At 39.7% G+C, this 11,839-nt stretch overlaps 1 pseudogene; it reads right to left on the bottom strand.

Annotated features, from left to right (window-relative positions):
- Positions 1–3,285: 3,285 nt before the first annotated feature.
- LOC101357282 (ganglioside-induced differentiation-associated protein 2 pseudogene) lies at positions 3,286–4,914 on the bottom strand (annotated as a pseudogene).
- Positions 4,915–11,839: the final 6,925 nt, after the last annotated feature.

Here is an 11,839-nt window from a genome sequence, read left to right as displayed (position 1 = left end):
AATGAAAACTACAAGACACTACTGCAAGAAACCAAAAGAGACCTGCATAAGTGGAAAAACATACCTTGCTCATAGATAGGTAGACTCAACATTGTGAAAATGTCAATTCTACCCAAAGTGATCTACAGATACAATGCAATCCCAATCCAAATTCCACTGGCATTTTTTAATGAGATGGAGAAATATATCACCAACTTCATATGGAAAGGGAAGAGGCCCTGAATAAGTAAGCATTACTTAACAAGAAGAACTAAGTAGGAGACCTCACACTACCTGATTTTAGAACCTATTATACCACCACAGTAGTCAGAACAGCCTGGTACTGGTACAACAACAGATACATAGACCAATGGAATAGAATTGAGAATCCAGACTTGAATGCATCCACCTGTGAGCAGCTGATATTTGACAAAGGCCCAAAGTCTGTTAACTGGGGAAAAGACAGTCTCTTTAACAAATGGTGCTGGCATAACTGGATATCCATCTGCAAAAAAACTGAAACAAGACCCATACCTCACACCATGCACAAAAACTAACTCAAAACAGATCAAAGACTTAAATATAAAATTGAAAACAATAAAGATCATGGAAGAAATAATAGGGACAATGCTAAGAGCCCTAATACACAGCATAAACATAATACGAGCCATAAAAAACAATGCACAAGCACCAGAAGAGAGACTAGATAAATGGGAGCTCCTAAAAATCAAATATTTATGCTCATCAAAAGACTTCACCAAAAGAGTAAAAAGACAACCTACAGACTTGGAAAATATTTTTAGCTATGAAAAATCCGATCAGTGTCTAATCTAAAATTTACAAGATACCACAAAACCTCAACAACAAAAAGACAACCCAATTAAAAAATGGGCAAAGGATATGAACAGGCACTTCACCAAAGAAGATATTCAGGCAGTTAACAGACACATGAAGAAATGCTCACGATCATTAGCCATTAGAGAAATGCAGATCAAAACTACAGTGAAATATCATCTCACCCCAACAAGGCTAGCATTAATCCAAAAAACACAAAATAATAAATGCTGGAGAAGTTGTGGAGAGACTGAAACACTTATACACTGTTGGTGGGAAGGAAAATGGTACAACCACTTTGGAAATCAATTTGGCGCTTCCTTAAAAAGCTAGAAATAGAAGTACCATATGATCCAGCTATCCCACTCCTTGGAATATATCCTAGACAAGTAAGAGCTGTCACACAAATAGATATATGCACACCCATGTTCATTGCAGTACTGTTCACAATACCAAAAAGATGGAAACAACCTAGGTGCCCATCAACGGATGAACTGATAAATTATGGTATATCCATACATAGGAATACTACGCAATGATAAAGTATGATGAATCCATGAAACATAACATGGAGGAAGCTGGAAGTCATTATGCTTGCTGAGTGAATTTAGTCAGTCACAGAAGGACAAATATTATATAAGACCACTATTATAAGAACTCAAGAAAAGGTTTAAACACAGAAGAAAACATTCTTTGATGGTTATGAGTGTGGGGAGGGAGGATCAGTGTTATTTACTAACTAGACAGTAGATAAGAATTATCTTAGGTGAAGGGAAGGACAGCACACACTACAGGGGAAGTCAGCACAACTGGACTAAACCAAAGCTGAGAAGTTTCCTGTATACATTCAAACACTTTAAGGGACAGAGTAGCAGGGGTAGGGGTCTGGGGAGCATGCTTTCAGGGGACATCTAGGTCAATTGGCATAACAAAGCTTATTAAAAAACTGTTCTGCATCCTGCTTTGGTGAGTGGTGTTTGGGGTCTTAAAAGTTTGCAAGCAGCCATCTAAGATGCATCAATTGGTCCCAACTACTTGGAGTAAAGGAAAATGAAGAACACCAAAGACATCAGGAAAGTAGTAGCCCAAGAGACAGAAAGGGCCACATAAACCAAAGACATCATCAGCCTGAGACCAGAAGAACTAGATGGTGCCTGGCTACCACCAATGACTGCCCTGACAGGGAAGACAACAGAGAGTTCCGGGTGGAGCAGGAGAAAGGTGGGGTGCAGAACTCACATTTTAGTAAGAAGACCAGACTTAATGGTCTGACTGAGACTGGAGGAACCCCAGAAAGCATGGCCCCCAGATTCTCTACAGCCCAAAAATAAAACAATTTCCACAGCCGACTCTTCAGAGAGGGATTGGACTAGACTGTGGGACATTAAGTGATACTTGTGAGGAGTGTGCCTCTTAGCTCAAGTAGATACAAGAGACTAAATGGGCAGCTTCTGTCCAGAGGTGAGATGGGAAAGCACAGATGGTTAGGAGCTGGTTGAATGGACATGGGGAATCAGGGGTAGAAAGGAAGAGTGTGCTGTCACAATATGGAGAGAGCAATTAGAGTCACATAACAATGTATGTATAAATTTTTGTATGGGAAAAAATTTTTAAAATGTTCTAAAAAATGCGAAAAGGTGAAGAAGACGAAGACTGAGAATTGACTATTAGATTTCACAACATGGAGCTAATTGGTGACCTTGATAAGAGCAGTTTCAGTGGGGTACCCGTTAGAAAAAAAAAAAACCTGGTTGCAGTGGGGTTCAAGAGAATAAAAGTAATATTGGAGAGGCTGAACATAAGACAGCTCTTTCTAGGAGTTTTACATTAAAAGGTAGGCTAACCATGTAATTTACAATTCAAATTGAAACACATTTGAAAAGGGCACCATTAATAATTAAACCAAGGTTTATTGAATTAATAATCAAGTGTAAACCGGAACTGTCGTGACAAACTGGAATAAACGTTTTGGGAAGGAAAGGAGAGAGGGCTGTGACTGAAAAGGAAGTGGGATAAAAAGTGTTGGTGTGTTCGTTTTTTTGGCAGTGAAATTCCAAGTCCTATAATTGGTAACAATTTTGAGTTTTTTGATCAATCAGATACATTTCCACATTCTTGGTCCTGGACAACTCTGTTTCATCATAACTAAATTATCTGTATAAAATGTAAGTGGTATTAACACCAGGATCTGAAGCCAACGATGCATTTGGTCAGCACACACTGGTTCTATACATTTTGAGAAATACTTCAGTACAAAAAAGAAGCATGCTAAGGAGATGACATGAGCAATATTGGTGGCTTGTCTAATGGAGAATCTAGTGTCTTTTCAAGAAACTGAAGATACTGAAAAGTTGTTCCCCAATTTCTATTAACAACTCTCTAAAAATGAACATTTCCATTTGATACAAATATACAAATTTAAAATAATTGTGTAGTTCCAAGTGGCCTACCATTTTTAGCCTGCGTATGTGCCAGAAAATATACAATCAGTTAAAAAAAAGTGCCAGGGAGGTGGGGACAAAAGAATCTCTGGATATTTACAGCAAAAATTAATTTCACTTCACTAGTTAGCAAGTCGTGGAGAAAGTGGCATTCTTGGAAACCAGCAGCACTGAAAGATGGCAGGTCACAGATCTGTTGATGGGGGATAAGACATGTAGTAAGGCCCATTTTCCCTGGAATAGTATTCAAGAACAAAGGGAGGAAAGCCGATCTGTTCTGGAGTTATGGCAGAAAATAGCTGGTGGAGGCTCTCCACGTGGTGGATTTTGTCCTTCAGTCCTGAGATAGAAAAGGTGGTGACAAACCATGTTGACATCTTTGAACAAAATGTTGGATGAACATACAGCCTTCAAATTCCTTTGGTACTTGATATCAACAACATCGTAGAGTTGCTTCAGGAAATCAGAGTCTAGGTGATTGTATTCGCTGGTCAGTGTGTGAAAATATACTGATACATATTCCTTCACAGCAATGTGATCTATTATATGGACAAAATACAGGAGCACATTGTCCATATCAATTAATGTTACAGGAATGTTTCTTCCAACTACCACCATCACTGTGCAACCACAGTTATCAACACCTGTTTGGTAGAAGGCTTTTAGAGAAGCAATATCAGATAGATCTTCAGATCTTGCTTGGCATAACCAATGATTGTAATTTCTTTGATGCTGCTTCTGTAGGGCTGCCTCTGATAACTATCCCTGAAAGATCAGTCTTCTTTATTTATCAATATCCCCTTCCATTGGAGCAAATGCATGACAGCCAATGAAAGAGAGATCAACTCCCAAGCCTTCATCCTCCTCTTCTTGGTTATGCTCTGGAGCACCAGGTTTTTCACTTATCCTAATCTGCCACTCAGGTACCACAGGATCCCCTTCTGTTTTTCCAATATTTGCAGGAAGGTACAGCAATGACCAACTCTCCTCCTTCAATGACCTTGGGAAATACAGAGGTAACAGCTTTTGGTAGGTAGCCTCTTCAAGTTCAGAGACTGCAAATACTACTTTTTCTATGGTCTCGTCATGAATCTCTAGAAATCTCCTTATAGTATGAAGTGCTGTGTGTGTTGCATCCTCTAAAGGATAATGTCATTTTGCAGAATTTCTGACACAGAATCCAACAGAAGACAGCAACTGTTCTTTTGCCAGCTGAAGCACGTTTCTGTAGCAGCTGTACAGGGAACTCTCCACTGCTCTTGAACTTAGGTACCACTGTGTACATGATGAACCAGGCAGCTAGATTAAATCTTTCTGTCAATTTTGCTTCACCTGTCTGGCAACCTTTAAGTTTCTGGAGATCCTCCTTGAAATCCAGCTCTGCGAGCGTGAAGATGCTTTCCGACACAGGAGTCTTATCAGTGAGACTCTCATTGCTGGTATTCACAATGGCTGTACAGTTTAGTATTGCCACATCTCCTTTCCAAAGAATCACTTTCCATTGATATCCTTATTTATAAGGAAAAGGTGATCTAATAGTGTCTTCCTGGAATTTTTCAGCTGCAGTGTCAGAAGAATCTAAATCATCTTCACATGAATCACCCCAACTTGGTAGTGTATCCACATCCACAAATTGGAAAGGTGCACCCAAGGGATCCATGGAATGGAAACTTCAGCTGTCTTTTCCCCAATTCCTCAGTAATTCAGTATTCACTGGAGATGTTAGAGCACTCTGACATTCCCATCCAGGCGGCAGGCAGGGTGGGTTAAGCTCCGCATAGAAGGCTGCTGAGCGTCATCCCCAGACAACCCTTGCCAGGAGCGCAGTGGGTAATCCGAGTCAAAGTCGAGGAAGGCTGGAATGACCAGCAGCAAAAGCCCTGGGCTGCAAAACCTGTTCCTTTTTTTAAGAAGGGAGAAATAATGGCTAATGGAAATGATCTGGTAGAGAGGGAAAATTATATGATGGACGAGAAAAAATATTTTTGGGAGCAATGTCCTTGAGTAGGTGAGAGTGGTTGGGTTATTGTGCACAAGTGGAAGGGCTGGCTTTAGCTAGGAGCACAGATGAAGCAAGGCAGAGAATATAGGGACAAGTGCATGTAGGTGATGTGGTATGGGAGCTTGTGGAAATTTTCTTTTGAAGGTTTGTATTCTCTCACTGAAATAGTGAGTGAGGCCATTAATTTAGAGTGAGGATTAGGGAGAAATTATTGGAGATTTTAAGGCAGAGAAAGTGTGAAATAGTTTTATAGGAGAAAGGGTAGAAGAGAGAAATGGATGGATTCCAAATGGATGAAGTAGAGAAATACTATATAATTGCCAAGTAATATTAGTACTCGTTATGGACTGAATTGTGTCCCCCCCAAATGTGTGTCAACTTGGCTAGGCCATGATTCCCAGTATTGTGTGGATATCCACCATTTTGTTATCTGATGTGATTTTCCTATGTGTTGTAAATCCTACCTCTATGATGTTAATGAGGCAGGATTAGATGCAGTTATGTTAATGAGGCAGGACTCAATCTACAAGATTAGATTGTGTCTTAAATCAATCACTTTTGAGAGAGAAAAGAGAGAAGCAAGCAGAGAGACGTGGGGACCTCATTACCACCAAGCAAGAAGAGCCAGGAGCATGTGTCCTTTGGACCCAGGTTCCCTACACTGAGAAGCTCCTAAACCAAGGGAATATTGATGACAAGGGCCTTCCTCCAGAGCTGACAGAGAGAGAAAGCCTTCCCTTGGAGCTGGCACCATGAATTTGGACTTCTAGCCTCCTAAACTGTGAGAGAATAAATTTGTTAAAGTCATCCACTTGTGTTATTTCTGTTATAGCAGCACTAGATAAATAAGACAGTACCCATTTGCAGTTAATAATCATGTATTTAAAGCAACACCACCTTCTATGGTTGTGTGCTTTTCTCCAGCCAGCTTCCACTGTGCAGGTTTAGTCATGGAGAGGGCTAAAAATTGAATTTAACCACAATTATTGTTCAGCCAAGTACAATAAAATGAGAAAAAAGCCAGAGAATTGAGGGTGTATGTAAGGGAGTGATTATAATGACCATGTAAAATTTAATCTGGGTAGACAGAGAAATTGTCAAGGATTTCATTTTATTTGGATCCAGAATCAATGCCCATAGAAGCAGCAGTCAAGAAATCAAACGACCTATTGCATTGGGCAAATCTTCTGCAAAAGACCTCTTTAAGGCTATGGGGACCATGGTCTCAGGGAACATCCAGCTCAGTTGGCATAACGCAGTTTATAAAGACAAAGATAAGTCCAAAGGACTAATGGACCACAGCTACCAAGGCCTCCACCAGACTGAGTCCAGTACAGCTAGATGGTGCCCAGCTACCACCACTGACTGCTCTGACCGAGATCACAACAGAGGGTTCTCGACAGAGCTGGAGAAGGATGTAGAACAAAATTCTAGCACACAAAAAAAAGACAAGATTTACTGGCCTAAAGGAGACTGGAGAAACCCCGAGAGTATGGCCCCCAGACACCCTTTTAGCTCAGAGGTGAAGGCACTTCCGAGGTTCACCGTTCAGCCGGGGATTGGACAACCCCATAAAACAAAATGGGACTAATGAAGCACAGCAGTCCAGGGACAAGGGCCAGAAGGCAGAAGGGGACAGGAAAGCTGGTGATGGGGAACCCAAGGTTGAGTAAGTACAGTGTTGAAGTGTAGTGAGGTTGTTAACCATTGTCATAGGGCAACATGTGTACTAACTGTTTAATGAGAAACTATTTTGGTCCGTAAACCTTCATCTAAAGTGAGAATAGCAGCACAATTGGAAGAGCGTAGTCGATGTCACTGAACTGTGCATGTAGAAATTTTTGAAATAGTGTATCTTTGGCTATGTATATTTTCATCAAAAAAAAAAACAAAGGTCGAGAAGGGAGAGGGTTGACATGTTGTGGGGTTGTTAACCAATGTCATAAAACAATATGTGTACTACTGTTTAATGAGAAACTATTTGTTCTGTAAACCTTCACCTGAAGTACAATTTTAAAAAAAGTAGACAACAATAAAAGAAAAACTAGTTAAAAAAGAAAAAAAAAGACCTCTTTAAAGTGTTCAAAAGCAAAGATGTCACTTTGAGGACTAAGGTGCACCTGACCCAAGTATTTTCAATTGCCTCATATGCATGTGAAAGCTAGACAATGAATAAGGAAGACTGAAGAATTGATGCCTTTGAATTATGATGTTGGCGAAGAATATTGAATATATCATGGACTGCCAGAAGAACGAACAAGTATAGCCAGAATGCTCATTAGAAGCAAGGCTGGCAAGACTTCCTCTTACATACTTTGGACATGTTATCAGGAGGGATCAGTCCCTGGAGAAGGACATCATGCTTGGTAAAGTAGAGGGTCATCAAAAAAGAGGAAGACACTCAACGAGATGGATTGACACAGTGGCTGCAACAATGGGCTCAAACAGCAACATTTGCGAGCATGGCACAGGACCAGGCAGTGTTTCCTTCTGTTGTACATAGGATTTCTATGAGTTGAAAGCAACTCGACGGCACCTACCAACAACAACAGTGAGAGAAGTAAGAACATAGGAGGATAAAAGACAATGAAAAGGTAGGATCAATAATTGTAGATTCCAGTGGGGTTGAAGGGTCTTTGAAGCTGAGATTCTAGAAAGGAAGTAGAGATTGGAGGATGGGATGTTTGAAATTAAGATTATGCAGGGGTTGTAATTAATGGTAATGAAAGATCTAGAATGACTTTAGGAATGAGTAGCTGAGAAAGGGTGAAGGACAATGTCACTGGGGGAGAAGAGACTAAGGAACTAAGAGGCCAGTGTGTTGGAAAGATCATCAGTGTGGATCTTAAAGTATGCAAGGATAATGACAGGAGGAATTATAGAGACAATAACAATTAGCTGGGAACTAAAATCTTCAAGGACTGAGAGGGAGTGAAATGCGGGGGTTGAAAGATGATTTCAACAAGGGTGGGTGGTGGGTGGTGTCGTCTGATGGTATGAGATTCATTGATGACAGTGTTTGAGAGGAGGGAGGGAAAATGTTTTGCAAACATCAATGAAGTACAAGAAATACTCCTACCCTGCCTACAGGCCCTATAATATGAAGGATGTGGGAAGAAAAACTGTCACTACTTGAGACAGCTGCAGGAGAAGCAGGGCTCCTAGGGGAGAGACAGGTTTCAGTTACAGGAAGTAAGTAAAGGGAGTATTTAGAGAAGACCTTAAGGAAATTGTGATTTTTTTTTTTTTTTTTTAAACAGACCTTGTGGTCCAGAGGGCACAATGGAAAGGGTTTGGGTGCAAGCGAGGGATGGGAGATGGGATCAGGAAAGGTGATGTAGGGAACAGCATAAGGATTAATGGCTGGAGAATGAGGAATATGTGAGACCATGAATTGTGATGAATGATGCAAATAGAGATGAAAGGTATGATGAAATTTGTTCTTTTGATCCCAGAGATGAGGATGGTGGCAAGCCTAAGAGTTTTAGGGGAAAGAGACATGGATTCTCGTCAGGGTCACATATGGTTTAGAACATCCCATTTGATTTTTGCTAATAGATGATGGATGATGTATGGAAGCTTACAGAGGATGATCTTAGTCCAAGCACATGGACTCTCGACTTCTTCATAGCAATTATCAGTATCCAAAATGATCTTGTATGTTTATTTATTTGTTTAGATGTTGTCTTTATTCCCCACTAGAACATGCAGTCTTTGAGGGCAAGTTTATTGGCTGTCCTCTTCATTGTTATAGCACTGGTGATTATAACCTAGCTTGGCACATAGCACTGAAAACTATTTGTTATTCAATACATCTAGATTCCATTTCTTCAAATCTACCAATGGTCTTAAATCTGTTAATGGCTTTCTGAAGACTTTTACTCCTTCAATTAAACCCTGCCCCCCACCCCCAATATCTTCAACTTCTATTAGATCATTTTTATTGGCATTCAAACATAGTATCTCCCATCTTAAAAAACAAAAAACAGCCACCTTCTCTTGAGCTTTCATCTCTCTTCAGCTACTGCTCCAATCTCCTTCATGGCCAAACTTCTCAAAAGAGTTGTCTAAAACAAGCTGTCTCCATTTCCTCACTTTCTTTTTATTATCAATTCTGCTCCAACCTGAATCCACCTCCACCACTCAACTGAAACTGCTTTTGTTACCAACCTTCATGTTGCCAAATCTAATGAAAATATGCATGTCCTCACCTTATTAGACTGTTGCAGTTTTTGACACAATTGATCATTCCCTTCTTGCTCCTGGCTTCCATGACTCCACCAGGGCTTTGAACCAGTTCATTCTGGTTCAAACCCGTGCTGAGAATTTGCATTTCCACCCCAGATATACTGAATCAGAATCTACAGTTTAACAAGATCCTCAGGTGATTCTTATATATAATAAAATTTGAGAACCACTGCTCTACTAGTGTCAGAATTGGTCCCTAACCAGCAGCTTTAGCATTGCCTGGGAACTTGTTAGAAATGCAAATTCTCAGCAGGAGTTTCAACCTGAACTAACCAGTTCAAAGACCTGACTCCAACCCTCTGTTGGTTTTCCTCTTAATTCATTGCCTGTTCCTTTTCTATCTCCTTTATTTTCTTCTCTTTCTCCACTCAACTTCTAAATGCTAGGATTTCTTTTTTTTTTTCCTTAGGTAGTCTCATCCATTTCCTATAGTTTTAAATATCATTTATGTGACAAAACTTCCAAAAATATATCTCCAGCTCAGACCACTATTCTGAAGTTCAACTGCCTACTTAACATCTTCACTTGGATGTTTCACAGGCACCTCACATTTAAAATGTTCAAAATAGAGCTCATAATCACCCTCCCCTTCTCCCCTCCACAGCTGCAACCTGTTAAATCTTTTGATCCTTCCCATTTTCATAAATGGCATAACCTCCTACACAGCCAAAAGTCTGGATCCTTGATTTTACAATTTTCCTCAATTCATGCAATCCGTTGGCTTGTCCTATTGAGTGTCTCTGCACATATTTCTAACTTATCAAGTTCTCTCCATTTTCACACTCCCTCCCAGTCTATACAACATCATTTCTTACCTTCAGTAGCCTCCTAACTTCCACTCTTGCCCCCTCCCATCTGTTTCTTAAAGAGCAACCAAAATTATATTCTTAAAATAGAATGTAGATATGTCACTCTCTATATAAGACATATAAGTGGCTTTCAGTATACTTTAAAAATAAAACTCCCAATCCCTTACATGCCCTACAGAACTCAGCACAAGCTGACTCTCCTGCCTAAGTTATCTAACTACATTTTGCCCTCATCTCTAATCAGTCTTTCCACTACAGCTACTCCAGCCTTCTTTTATTTCCCCTTAAGGAAATGCTCACATATTCCTTCTGTCTGAAATGCTCTTCTCCTAACTCTTCACCTGTCTAAATCCTTCTCAGCCCTCAGGTCTCAGCTTAAATGTCATGTAAGTGTTTATTTTTAATGTAATTTTCACAGATACTTACTAAAAACTGTTAAGTAGGCTTAACTTTGTTTTACAGGAATCATTGATCACTACACGACTTCCTCTTCTTAAGTTGTTTATTTTGGTTATTTTTCACAGTCTTTCAGGAAAAAATTTTAGGAAGGGTAGGTGGGTGGTATATTGTCTAAGTATTCTAATGTCTGAGAATGTGTCCTCATATATAAATGATAGTTTAGCTTGGGGTTTTGATTTTCAGGGGACAATATTTTTCCCCTCATGAAGTAGACCCTGTTGGTTGCCCACCCACCAGCCATCTTCCCTTCTTCCTTATTAAGAGAACTCTCGTTTTGTTTGGGCAATCCAACATTCCCCACCCAGCCATGTGCTTTACCAAGCCAATCACATTCCCCTTAAAAGTGATTGGTTTCTGAATGGGTATGGGACACAGCAATAGCCAGTGGGATTTTCTTTCTTCTGCTTGATATTGTCATGTCTACTTGTAATGTTTGGAACTATAGGAACAGGAGATAAGTAACTCAAGATGAGGCTGCTTCTCTGAGCTTGGCAAAGCAAAAAGATGGAAGGAACATAGGTCCTTTGTAATGTAGTGGAGCCACTAAATCTCAGAGCCACCTTCACAGAGCCTTTTCAGCCACAAATCTCAGAGCCAATTTAGAAATACTTACATGAACTAATAAATCTGCCTTATTGTTTACACTAGTTGTTGTTGGATTTTCTGTTTCTTGAGACAGCAAATCTTATACACAACATTTAATTCTATATGGTGTTCCACTTCTCCTTCAGGGAATTAAGAGGTCAGCATGATTCTTGTTTCTTTACATATAACTTGTTTTGGTTTTTAAACATAATTTTATTGTGGTAAAATAAAACAAAATCTGCCATTTTAACCATACAATTCAGTTAATTACATTAATTACATTTACTGTGCTGCACAACCATCACCACGATCTATTCAAAAAGTTTTTCATTACCCCTAACAGAAACTCAATATCCCTTAAGCAATAACTCCCTACTCTCCCTTCCTCCTAACCCCTTGTAACTTCCAATCTACTTTTGCCTATATGCATTTGCCTATTCTAGATATTTCATATAAGTGGGATCATACAATATTTGTCCTTT

Source organism: Trichechus manatus, unplaced genomic scaffold, assembly GCF_000243295.1.
Source record: "Trichechus manatus latirostris isolate Lorelei unplaced genomic scaffold, TriManLat1.0 scaffold00027, whole genome shotgun sequence".
Classification (NCBI taxonomy): Eukaryota; Metazoa; Chordata; class Mammalia; order Sirenia; family Trichechidae; genus Trichechus; species Trichechus manatus.
The sequence above is the reverse complement of the archived record's forward strand: the minus strand, read 5'-3'. Positions and strand labels throughout refer to the sequence as shown.